Genomic DNA, 10576 nt, shown 5'->3' with positions numbered 1-10576 from the left:
AGAGAGTAGTAGCCTGCTATAAGCTTGGCTGTCAACCCCCCACAGAATAGGGGCTTAAACAGCAGACAGATACTTCTCACAGCTCTGGGAGTCCCAGCTCAAGTACCAGCCTGGTGGGGTAGAAGACTGGTGATAATCTCTCTGGCTTGCAGTTGGCCTTTAGAAGGCAGTTGAGGGAAAGCAGCACCCTCCCCCTGCACCCTGCTGGAAGCCAGGAGAAGGGGCCAGAGGCAGGGCCAGAAGCCCAGTGTGTCTGCATATCCTGCCCCAGCACTTCCTCCCCTCCTAATTACAGAGGCCATAACATGCAGATGGAAGCAGATGTGAGAACCCAAAAACAAAGGCTGAAGTACATCTTCTGAAGGTCCTATCCTTCCTCTGAAGGGACTATAAAGTTGGGAAGACCAAGGGGCTTGGGGCTTTCATGTCTCCCCCCACCCCTCTCTTTCTCTCTCATCTTCTTTTCTGCCCTGACTTTCTCCCAATGAATGCTCATCTCTTTGGAACATTAATGTCTCTCTTTGTAATTCTTCCAAGTTGAGGACAGTCATGTGCAAGCTTATGTTACAGAAAAATCCCTATTTCAGCTCTCTAGTGTTGCAGTGCAAATGTAGTCAAGAAAGGAGACTGAGGCCCTGTGGAGGGCAGGGAGTTAATATTTATTTCACATTAAAGGATTTCAGACCTGAACAGCCTTCTGCTGTGATAACCAGATTTTTTTCCTTTCCAAACTGGGTGCTGCACAAGCTGATTTATTGCAAACGGTGCTCAGATTGGATACAGACAGAGTCTCCCAAGGTTTCCATTGGGGCACTGGAATGCAGAATTAAGAGTCCACCACTTGCAGCAATTTTCTCTCCTCTCCTTTCATTTTTTGCCTGCAGACTTTTCATTTGACTTAGGGGGGTCTTCTGTTCCCTCTCACTCTCCCTCAACAACCTTGTCACTAAGTCCCCTGGTAGTGAACATAGAATGCTCTCCCATTCATTCTACAAGGCCACTAACCCTACCATGCCCCTCTTCCTTCACCCAGATGACCTTAATCACCTCCCAAAGGCCCACTTCCCATCACCATCCAATTGGGGGTTAGACTTAGGCTTATAAATTCTAAAGGGACACAGATCAGTTCCTGGTAGACTGAGTTTCACTTCTCCACTTAAAGGACCTTGAGCAGATAAATCAGTGTCAGAACAAGAAGGGAGCCTGCCTTGGAGGCACCTCTCAAGCCCTCCCTGCCACAAGCTGCTGTCTCAGGGCCTTTGGGAATTTCTGTGGGGTTGGTTACCCACGTATCAGGAGAGCCAGCCCAGCCAGCTTTGCTCTACACACATGGAGCTCCCTTCTCTCCATGTTGGGAATTCTCATTCTTCTCACTTCATATATAAGGAGACAAGGTAGGAGAGACCCAGAAAAATTCATGAAGAGTTTTTGGCAATATGATAACATAAGCCTTAAGATTATTCACTGCAGGTGTGGGAGAAGTAGCTCACAGGTTAGGGCACCTGTTTTGTCTTGCGGGTGGCCTAGGCTCAAGTCCTGGTGCTACATGACAGGTGTTCTCCCTGGTGTTATGCTGTGTCTCATTGTCTTTTTGTCTGATGGCCTGTCTCTCTATAAATGAGAAGTCCTCCAAAAAGCACAAGGCCCTGGTAACACCAAATATATCTATTTATTGGGGTCAGGCAGTGGCACACCTGGTTAAGTGTACACATTACCATCCATAAGGATCCAGGTTCAAGTACCCACTTCCCACCTACGGGGTGAGGGGAGCTTCAGGAGCAAGGTCTGCAGGAATCTCCCTCTCTCTCTCTCTCTCTCTCTCTCTCTCTCTCATTCTCTCTCTATCCTCCTCCTGCCTTAATTCTCTCTATCCTATTAAATAAAATAAAAAGAAAAAAAAAGTTGGATTCATAGGGCCACCACTGAGATTCAGAGACAACTGTGGTAGCAATAAAAATAAAAATAAATAATAATAACAAATGTATGGGGGTCGGGAGGTAGCACAATAGGTTAAGTGCACATGGTGCGAAGCAAAAGGACCAGCGTAAGGATCCTGGTTCTGGTTCGAGCCCCTGCCACCTGCAGGGGAGTAGCTTCACAAGCGATGAGGCAGGTCTGCAGGTATCTATCCTTCTCTTCCCCTCTCTGTCTTTCCCTCTTCTCTCCATTTCTCTCTGTACTATCCAACAACAATGATATCAATAAGAACAGGAATAATAATCACAACAACGATAAAACTACAAGGACAACCACAAAAGGGAAAAACTAGCTTCCAGGAGCAGTGGATTTGTAGTACAGACACTGAGCCCCAGCAATAAATAAATAAATAAATATAAATGTATCTATTAATCTATATCCACTTCTGTAGTTATCTTTTCTTAAAATGTCAACAGTATGGGAATCTGAATAAAAGAGTCACAAATATTCCATGTGCTGTTTTTAAACCTTATAGTTTGGGGATTTTTTTTTTTAATTATCTTTATTTATTGGACAGAAACAGCCAGAAATTGAGAGGGAAGGGGAAGACAGAGAGGGAGAGAGAGACACCTGCAGCACTGCTTCACTACTTGAAAAGCTTTCTCCCCAGGTGGGGGAGTTTGGGGACTTGAACCCTGGTTCTTGACCATTGTAACATGTGCGCTCAACCAGGTGTGCCACTACCCAGCACCAGGAATTATTTACAAATAAAAAAAAATAAAAGGCAATAGGTGGGGGCCACCTGGGGGGCTGGGCTCAGCAGATAGAGCAGATTTCTGGTCAGGCACAAGGTCCTGGACTCACCCAGCACTGCATTAAAAATACAGGAGTAAGTGACTTTGTGTTGATTCCCTCTAGAGAAATCTCTTCCTCGTTTCTGTCTCCACCGCACTTAGTTCTTAGGTCTTCTCAAAATCTGCTTGACCCAGCCCACCGCTCCCCATGACTTCTTCTGCACCTAGCCTCATGGGTGGGGCCCTTTATCCCAGCTCCCAGCCCCTGCCTTATGCCAACATTTCCTTTGCCACACAGCAGCTGGCACAGAGCTCTAGAAAATGCATTCCCACCTGATGTTCACAGCTGTGTTATTCACAACAGCCAGAGAGTGGAAGCAGCCTAAATGCCCATCAACAGATGACTGGCTAAAGAAGTTACGGGATATATACTCCATGGAATACTATACAAAAAAAAATATGATGTTGTGTCCCTTGAGACAAAAGGGATGGAGCTGAAGGTAATTATGCTTATGGAATTAAGTAAAGAGATGAAAGACAACACCAGATGGTTTTACTCATGTGGAATCTAGAGACCTGATACACATGAACAAGAAGGAAGAGGAGCAGGAAGAAGTGGGGAAGGAGGAGGAGGAGAAAGCACACTGAGACTTGTATAAACTATGGTGGTTAGCTTTGGGAGGTGGAAAATGGGAGCTTTGGTAGTGGGTGTGGTGTGGAACTGTACTCTGTAATCTTATAATTGTATACTATTAATCAGAAATTTTAAAAAAAGAAAGAAAAATAATGCATTTCTATCCATTCAACCCCTGGGCCCTATCTCCAGGACCCCTCATCCCACTCCAAGTAATACCAGGCTCCTTCTTGGCCTAGGAATGCAGCCTCATCTCATTGTTTTCTTCTCTAAGCCACACCTTTCCTGACCTCCCAGTGCCCTCCCAGGCTTTCAGGAGCTGCCCTCTCAGTTATGCTAAAATGTGACATCAGCTTTACCTAAGAACTCATTAGCAGTGCAGATTTGCAGAACCCCATCCCTGACCTGCTTAGGAGAATCCTGGTGGGGCTGGGGAGACCACATAATGGTTATGTAAAAAGCCTTTGAGACATGAGGCACCAAAGGTCCCAGGTTCAACACCCAGCCAGGAGAGGAAAGGGGAGGGGAGGAGTGAAAAATATATAGAGATATTTCTTGGTTTTCTCTTTGAACACCTTTCCCCAATTGGTCACCAGAAAATCTAGCAACCCAGAAAAATACACACAACCAGAGGCCCAAGGTGAACAACTAATAAGAGGTTTGGAAGGGAGATGTTGCTGCTATATCCCCCACCCCACCCCATAACTGTCTGTCTATCTATCTATCTATCTATCTATCTATCTATCTATCTATCTATCTATCTATCTCAATTTTTATCAGAGTACTGCTTATGGTGGTGCTGGGGCTTGAACCTGAGACTTTGGAGCTTCAGGCATAGGAGTCTCTTTGCACACCAGTTATGCTATCTACTCCACCCTGTTTTCAGTATTTCTGACCAAGTTTGGCCATTTGATAACTGAGAGGATAGACAGAACTGATTTTGATTTGAGTTCCATTCTGAGTAAAACCCATCTATGCTGTAAGGATTAAATTTGGGATGTATGTCTGTGTGAAACCCACCCACCAAGTGCTATGAGAATTGTTCCAGAATAAGCCTCTGGTCTCTGTGGGACACTCCTGCAAATAAAAGTGCTTGCATGTCTTCATATTCACCCCACACTTTGCTGTCACCTGCAAAGGCATGTGACTCCTATAGGGACTACTTTGAACACATGCTGAGATGAACATGGAGATGATTTTACAAAGTGATGTTCCCTAGAGGAAGAAATTCACAAGAGTTAGCTACAAGTTTCTCTCCTCCTCCTTCTTCTCCTCCTCCTCCTCCCCTTTCCCCTTTTCCTCCTCCTTTTTCTTCTCTCCTCCTCCTCCTCCTTTTCTGTTACTGTGGTTTAACTACTTCAGGATGACCTTTTCACATAGAGACAGAGACAAACAGCAAAAAGCATCATAGCACCAAAGCTTCCTCCAGTGCTGTAGAGGCAGGGGCTCAAACCTGGGTCACATATGACAAAGCAGGCTCATTATTTTGGTGAACTATTTTGCTACCTCCGTAAGCTACAAGTTTCACAATGTCTTGAAGTTTTGGAAAGTAAATTTTCTCACCAAAACTATACCTGAAGAACTAAGAGGATTTCACTGGGGGACAATTCATATTCTAGTGACCTTGTGTATTAAGGGGGGAGTGACTCTCAGCTCAGCTCAGGGTTGAGTGTAGTGGCCTGTTGGATTAAAGTCACAGCCCCAAAGAGAAAGGGCCCTGATAGGACCCTAGAGAGAGGAGATGACCTGACATTCATAGATGGGGTTAGACAAAGGTGATAACTCTCTGGAATTAAGGATAAACATAAAATGAAAAGACCTTAACTCCTTACACCTGCAAAGACCTTATTTTAAAATTAGATCAAAATTTTGAATTCACAGGTGGACATGAACTTTGGGAGGAATTAGTGTAGCCAATGTACACATTAATTCACTCACCCCAGAAATCAGTGACTCTCCAGCGAAATAAGCAGGGAACTAGACCTCTATGCAAATCAAAGCAAAACCCTCAAAAGACCCCACCCCCAGAAAAAAAAAAAAAAGAAAGAAAAAATAGCTTAGTAACCATCCAAGAAAGAAGCCAGGGAGTCTGATGGTAGTGCAGCAGGTTAAGCTCAGGTGCCTCAAAGTGCATGGACCAGCATAAGGATCCCGGTTTGAGCCCCCGACTCCCCACCTGCAGGGGAGTCGCTTTACAGGCGGTGAAGCAGGTCTGCAGGTGTCTATCTTTCTCTCCCCCTCTCTGTTTCCCCTCCTCTCTCCATTTCTCTGTCCTATCCAACAACGATGAAATCAATAACAACAATAATAACTACAATAATAAAAAATAAAAAACAATGGCAACAAAAAAGGGAATAAATAAATAATTAGTAAAAAAAAAAAGAAAGAAACCAAAATTCATCAAATCAAGGGTGGAAATTTGGTCTTGAACATGACTGGGAATACCCCATTTTAGCATGTATCTGTGTACTGGTTTTTCTCAAACCAGATGGGACTGGGAGTGGTGGGAGGAAAGGCTTCTTAACCCTGCTATTCCTGGACAAATTCAGAGTCTGCCTCTCCTAATTTGTAAAATGTAAGCTTGGACAAACTTGTTATGTCAGGGTCTAGTGAGGCACCCTACCAGGTTAGTTATCTCCCCCACCTCCCCAAGCTCAAGCTTGCTCTTTTCTTTGTTTTTTTAAGAAGTTTATTTTTACATTTAAAGTTTTATAGAGACAGAGAAACTGAGAGGGGAGGAGGAGATAAAAGAAAGAGAGATACCTGCAGTACTGCTTCATTACTCATGAAGCTTCCTCCCCACCTGCATGTGGGCACCAGGGGCTTGAACTCAGGTCCTTCAGCACTGTACCATGTAAACTCAACCTGGAGCACCACAGTGTCTTGTGTCTTTCATCTCCTCTGAGACCACCAGTATAGGGACATCATGAGCCAGATGTTTTAAAAGACTTACCAAGTGTCTGCGTGTTTTGGGACATCTATTTACTTCTTTTATCTGTGCAGGTCAAGTGGCAAAGGCCTCCCACTCTGTGGGAGTCTAGACAGCCCTCAGTAGATGAGGAAGCTGTGGTGGCCAGCAGGTGCTGGGCAGAGGAGGGTAGAGAGCCAAGAAATATAATCCCTGCTGCCAGAAAGGTGAGTCTGGGGAAAGCAATTCATTGGAAACCCAGGTCTAGTTTGGGAATTTCTTTATGCTCAAGAACCTAACCTCAAAAATGTTCCTTCTCTTGAAAATGTCTCTAACTCTAGTTGAAGAAAGCATTCCATGCTCACCAAGTGCCTTGAACATCCAGTGCCCCCAGGCAAGATGGTGCCCTCCAGACCATCCTCCCCTCCCTCCAGCACCACAGAGCTGCTTTGACAGGAAGAACTGAACCACCAGTTCTACCCTCCAGTCTGCAAAAATGTTTTGTTCACACACTATCAAGAAAGGATGTGCTGCCAAGCAAGCTTGGTGGTAATTGAAAAGTGATGATACCTATCATGAAGAACTTCTCCTCAAACATCGTGTAAAGAACTGCACACATTTCACAACGAGGAGCAGGTACCAGCCCTGCCTCAACCAGGTACCTGCATCTGCCTCAGCACCGTCAGTGCCCACACCACTGCCAGCTCTAGGCTTCATCAGTGAGCCCTCTTCTTTGCCTGTGACTTCTTATGGCATAAGTGAGCACTTTTATTTTGGAAAATCAAAAAGTCTGCATTTGGGATTATCAAAGTACAAACAATAGGAAATCCTGTAGTGGATGGTGAGGGCTTTATTCAGCTGGCATCTTCTCAGGCAAGCTTGGCGTGGATGTGGGGAGGCCTTGGCAGGAGTGGTTAAGTAGCAGGCAGAGGAGATAAACAGTAGGGTAGATTCAGAGCCTGAGCACACAAAATGCTCGAGCAGGTAGTGATGCCCATGGTCGCCAGTGTCCTGAAGGCAGTTCAGTAGAGGAAAAGCTGATGTGCTCTTCAAGGTTTTGAAGATGTAAGTGGCAGGTGAGGTTTCCCATGTTTTGCAGAAGAAGACGATATAAAAAGCACGAATAGACACTGCCGCAACCACACACTGAGTGCAGGAAGAAATTGGAAGAATCCTCCAGTCTACACAGGGCCTACATAAAGATACTAGAAAAATCAGTTATTTCTCCCTCTCTAGAAAATAATGATTTGTTACCAGAACTGATTTCCTAACTTGGAAAATAAATTGTTTGCTGCAGTAGAATTCTCTTTTTTTCTTATTTTAAAAATATTTTATTTATTTTATCTTTGAGAGAGATGCAGATGGTGTGGGGGGGATTGAACCTGGGACTTTGGAGCCTCAGGCATGAAAGTCTGTTTGCATAACCATTATGCTATCTCCTCCACCCTGCTGTAGAGATTCTAAATAAAGTAGTAATGAGATAATGAGGATATGATCTCTCTTTTTCACAAATTGTCTTAAAAATTGAATGAAGTCTTTGGAGAGGTATTTTCTCTCAGTTCTGTCTTCCTCCACCAAATGTAATTTGGTGAAAGGGAGAGAAGTTCAGGAAAAGTTTTCAGGACCTATGTCTGCTCAATATGAGCCTTCAAATATATATATGTTAGTTCTACCTGATTTATGTTTTTGGATGTTATACCTACTTTGTTAGCTCTAAGCAATTACATAAACTCACTTTACTTTATTTTTTATATTTTAATGTATTTATTTGGTTGTTTATTTATTGGTTGGAGACAGAGAGAAATTAAGAGGGGAGGGTGAGATGGAAAGGAAGAGAAAGAAAGAAAGACACTTGCAGCTCTGCTTCACCACTCATGAAACTTTCTTCCCACAGGTAGGGACTGGAGGATTGAACCCAGGTCCTTGTACATGGTAGCATGTGCGTTCTATCAGATGTGCCCCAGCCTGCCCCCTACCCTACAAACTCACTTTTAGTTCACGCCAGATCAATCTGTTCTTTAACTATTTCTACACTAATTTCACCCCTAAAAGCATGGAGATGTGAACACAGAACAAAATGCTTGGCATGTTATAGAACAGCAGGTCACATTTAATTTTACAGTATAAAAAGAGATAAGTGTGCCCATGTTCATGATGAGAATACACCAAGATAAACTCTGACATCCAAAGTGGAAAAGAGGCACTATGATGATGGTCTCACAGGTAAGTTGGATATTATACCATATTATAACCGGGTCAAAATCATTCTTGAGAAGATAGCACAGTGTAAAAATAAAATTGCACTGAATGCGTGTTCAGTCATACAGTTCAAATTCACACATTTTAGAGACTACATACTGCCACAGATGGAAGTAAATAAAGAATGGAATTTGGGGGTGGGACATCAGTGAAATAGTCCATTTGTATAGTGTGCTACCTTGCCAGGCACACAACCCAGGCTAAGTCTATCAGCACTGAAATGACTCACTGATCTGTCTGCTTTTGGTCTTCCCCAACAAGAGCCAAATTTGTCTGGTCCTGTGTAGTATTTCTGCTGCCTGATGGTACCGGCGCTGAATAAATAAATGTATATAAGACACCTGCACTTGTCAGCTGCTTGGCCTTGAGTCTGTAAAGTCTCATTTTTAATACAAGTATTATTAGACTTGCTCAACATCTTATCCTACTGAAAGGGATGCTGTGTCTTGCAGTCCTGGGGTGGTGACTCCCCCATCTCCCCACACATCTTTGCACTACACTGTGCAAAGGGAAATGTCCACCTCTCTCCTTCCCTGCAGAGCAGGCTTGTCCCATGTGATCAAAAGAGGGAGAAAGAGAGGTTGGCAGTCTAAAGTGCCCCTGCATTGCACCTGGACTAGGGTCATTTTATTCTCTTTATTTCAAGAAGGCTGCTGTAGACCCATGGCCATTGTCAATGTTTTCAAGCCCAAGATATCACACAGAAAAGGCAGGAGGTCCAGCTCTGTGTCTGCCTCCCTGAAGACTCTCCTTAAAGACCAAGGTGGGGCTCTCTACCCTCCCAAGCTTCTCCTGCTCACAGCTACCAAGCACGTGGCCACATGGTTGACACTCAGGATAGAATAACAGCCTTTGCTATTTCGAAGACTGGAGATGCCTTAGACACTTCTCTGTCAAGAGAGTGCAGGAGGTCCCTGAAATAGTTACTGATCTGGAGGCATGCTATCCATATAATAACAAGTGGTACCAGCCAAAGAATCCTGAAGCAGGCGGGTGGGCGGGCTGGTGGAATCCTCAGCTTCTTCATGCATAGGATTCCTTAGCGGAAGAGGATTCCAATATGGCCTCCTCCTCCTGGGCTGCCATCATCAGGAATCTGAGCAACATCTCTGGGACATTCTCTGATTGACACAGACAGAAAAAGAGAGGAGGGGGTCTAAGAGAGTCCAGAAAAGGCACCACTGTCTCTACCAATAGCACACAGCGTGACAATATTCCAATATTCATGGGTGGACAGAGGATTTTGAACTTCATTTTTCATTACAAAATAAGGATAAGGGTGAGAAGACAGCATAGTGCTGGTTCTGCAAAAGGCTCTCATGTTTGAGGATCCAAAGTCTTAGGATCAATCCACAGAATCATCATAAATCAGAGCTGAGCAGTGTTCTGGTCTTTGTGTATCTTTCTCTCTGTATCTCTTAAATATTTTTTTTAAAAAAAGGTAATTAGATGACTTTCTTCTATAATAGCATGATTCATGTGGAAGTGGCTGGAAGCAGGGCACACCTGTGGCATGTTTTTAAGCAGCAGGACTCTTCACCTATCTCCCATAAAATCTCATTCTGCAAGGGACCTCTTCAGAAAGAGGACTAAGAACATTTACGTTCAGCAGAGAAACAATTAGAGAAACCAGAACTCCCACCTTATGCACCCCATAAAAAATTTTTGTCCATACCCCCGGAGCGGGGAAAAATATTAGGGAAAGATGACCAGAGGGCTCTGAACTCCAATTCCATCAGGATGTCAAGGGAGAAGAAAAATAAAGGAAGGACACTCAGAAGTAGTTAACAGGTGTAGGTGTGTAGGTATGACTTAGAATGGAAGAGGAGGCAGGAACATGGAAAATGTGTGTGTGTGTATGTGTGTGTGTGTGTGTATGACCTTGGGAGAACCTCTGTAATTTCCAATGGAGAGAATCGGACACAGAACTCTGGTGGTGGCAGCAGTATGGAATTGTACTCTGTTGTCTTATAATTTTGTAAATTGCAAATAAAAAATGAATTCCTGTTGAAAATTAAAAGAAAGAAAGAGGGCTCAGGCCTCAGCTGGTCCCTCAACACTGGT

This window comes from Erinaceus europaeus, chromosome 14, assembly GCF_950295315.1.
Source record: "Erinaceus europaeus chromosome 14, mEriEur2.1, whole genome shotgun sequence".
Taxonomy (NCBI): Eukaryota; Metazoa; Chordata; class Mammalia; order Eulipotyphla; family Erinaceidae; genus Erinaceus; species Erinaceus europaeus.
This window is presented reverse-complemented; position numbering follows the sequence as displayed.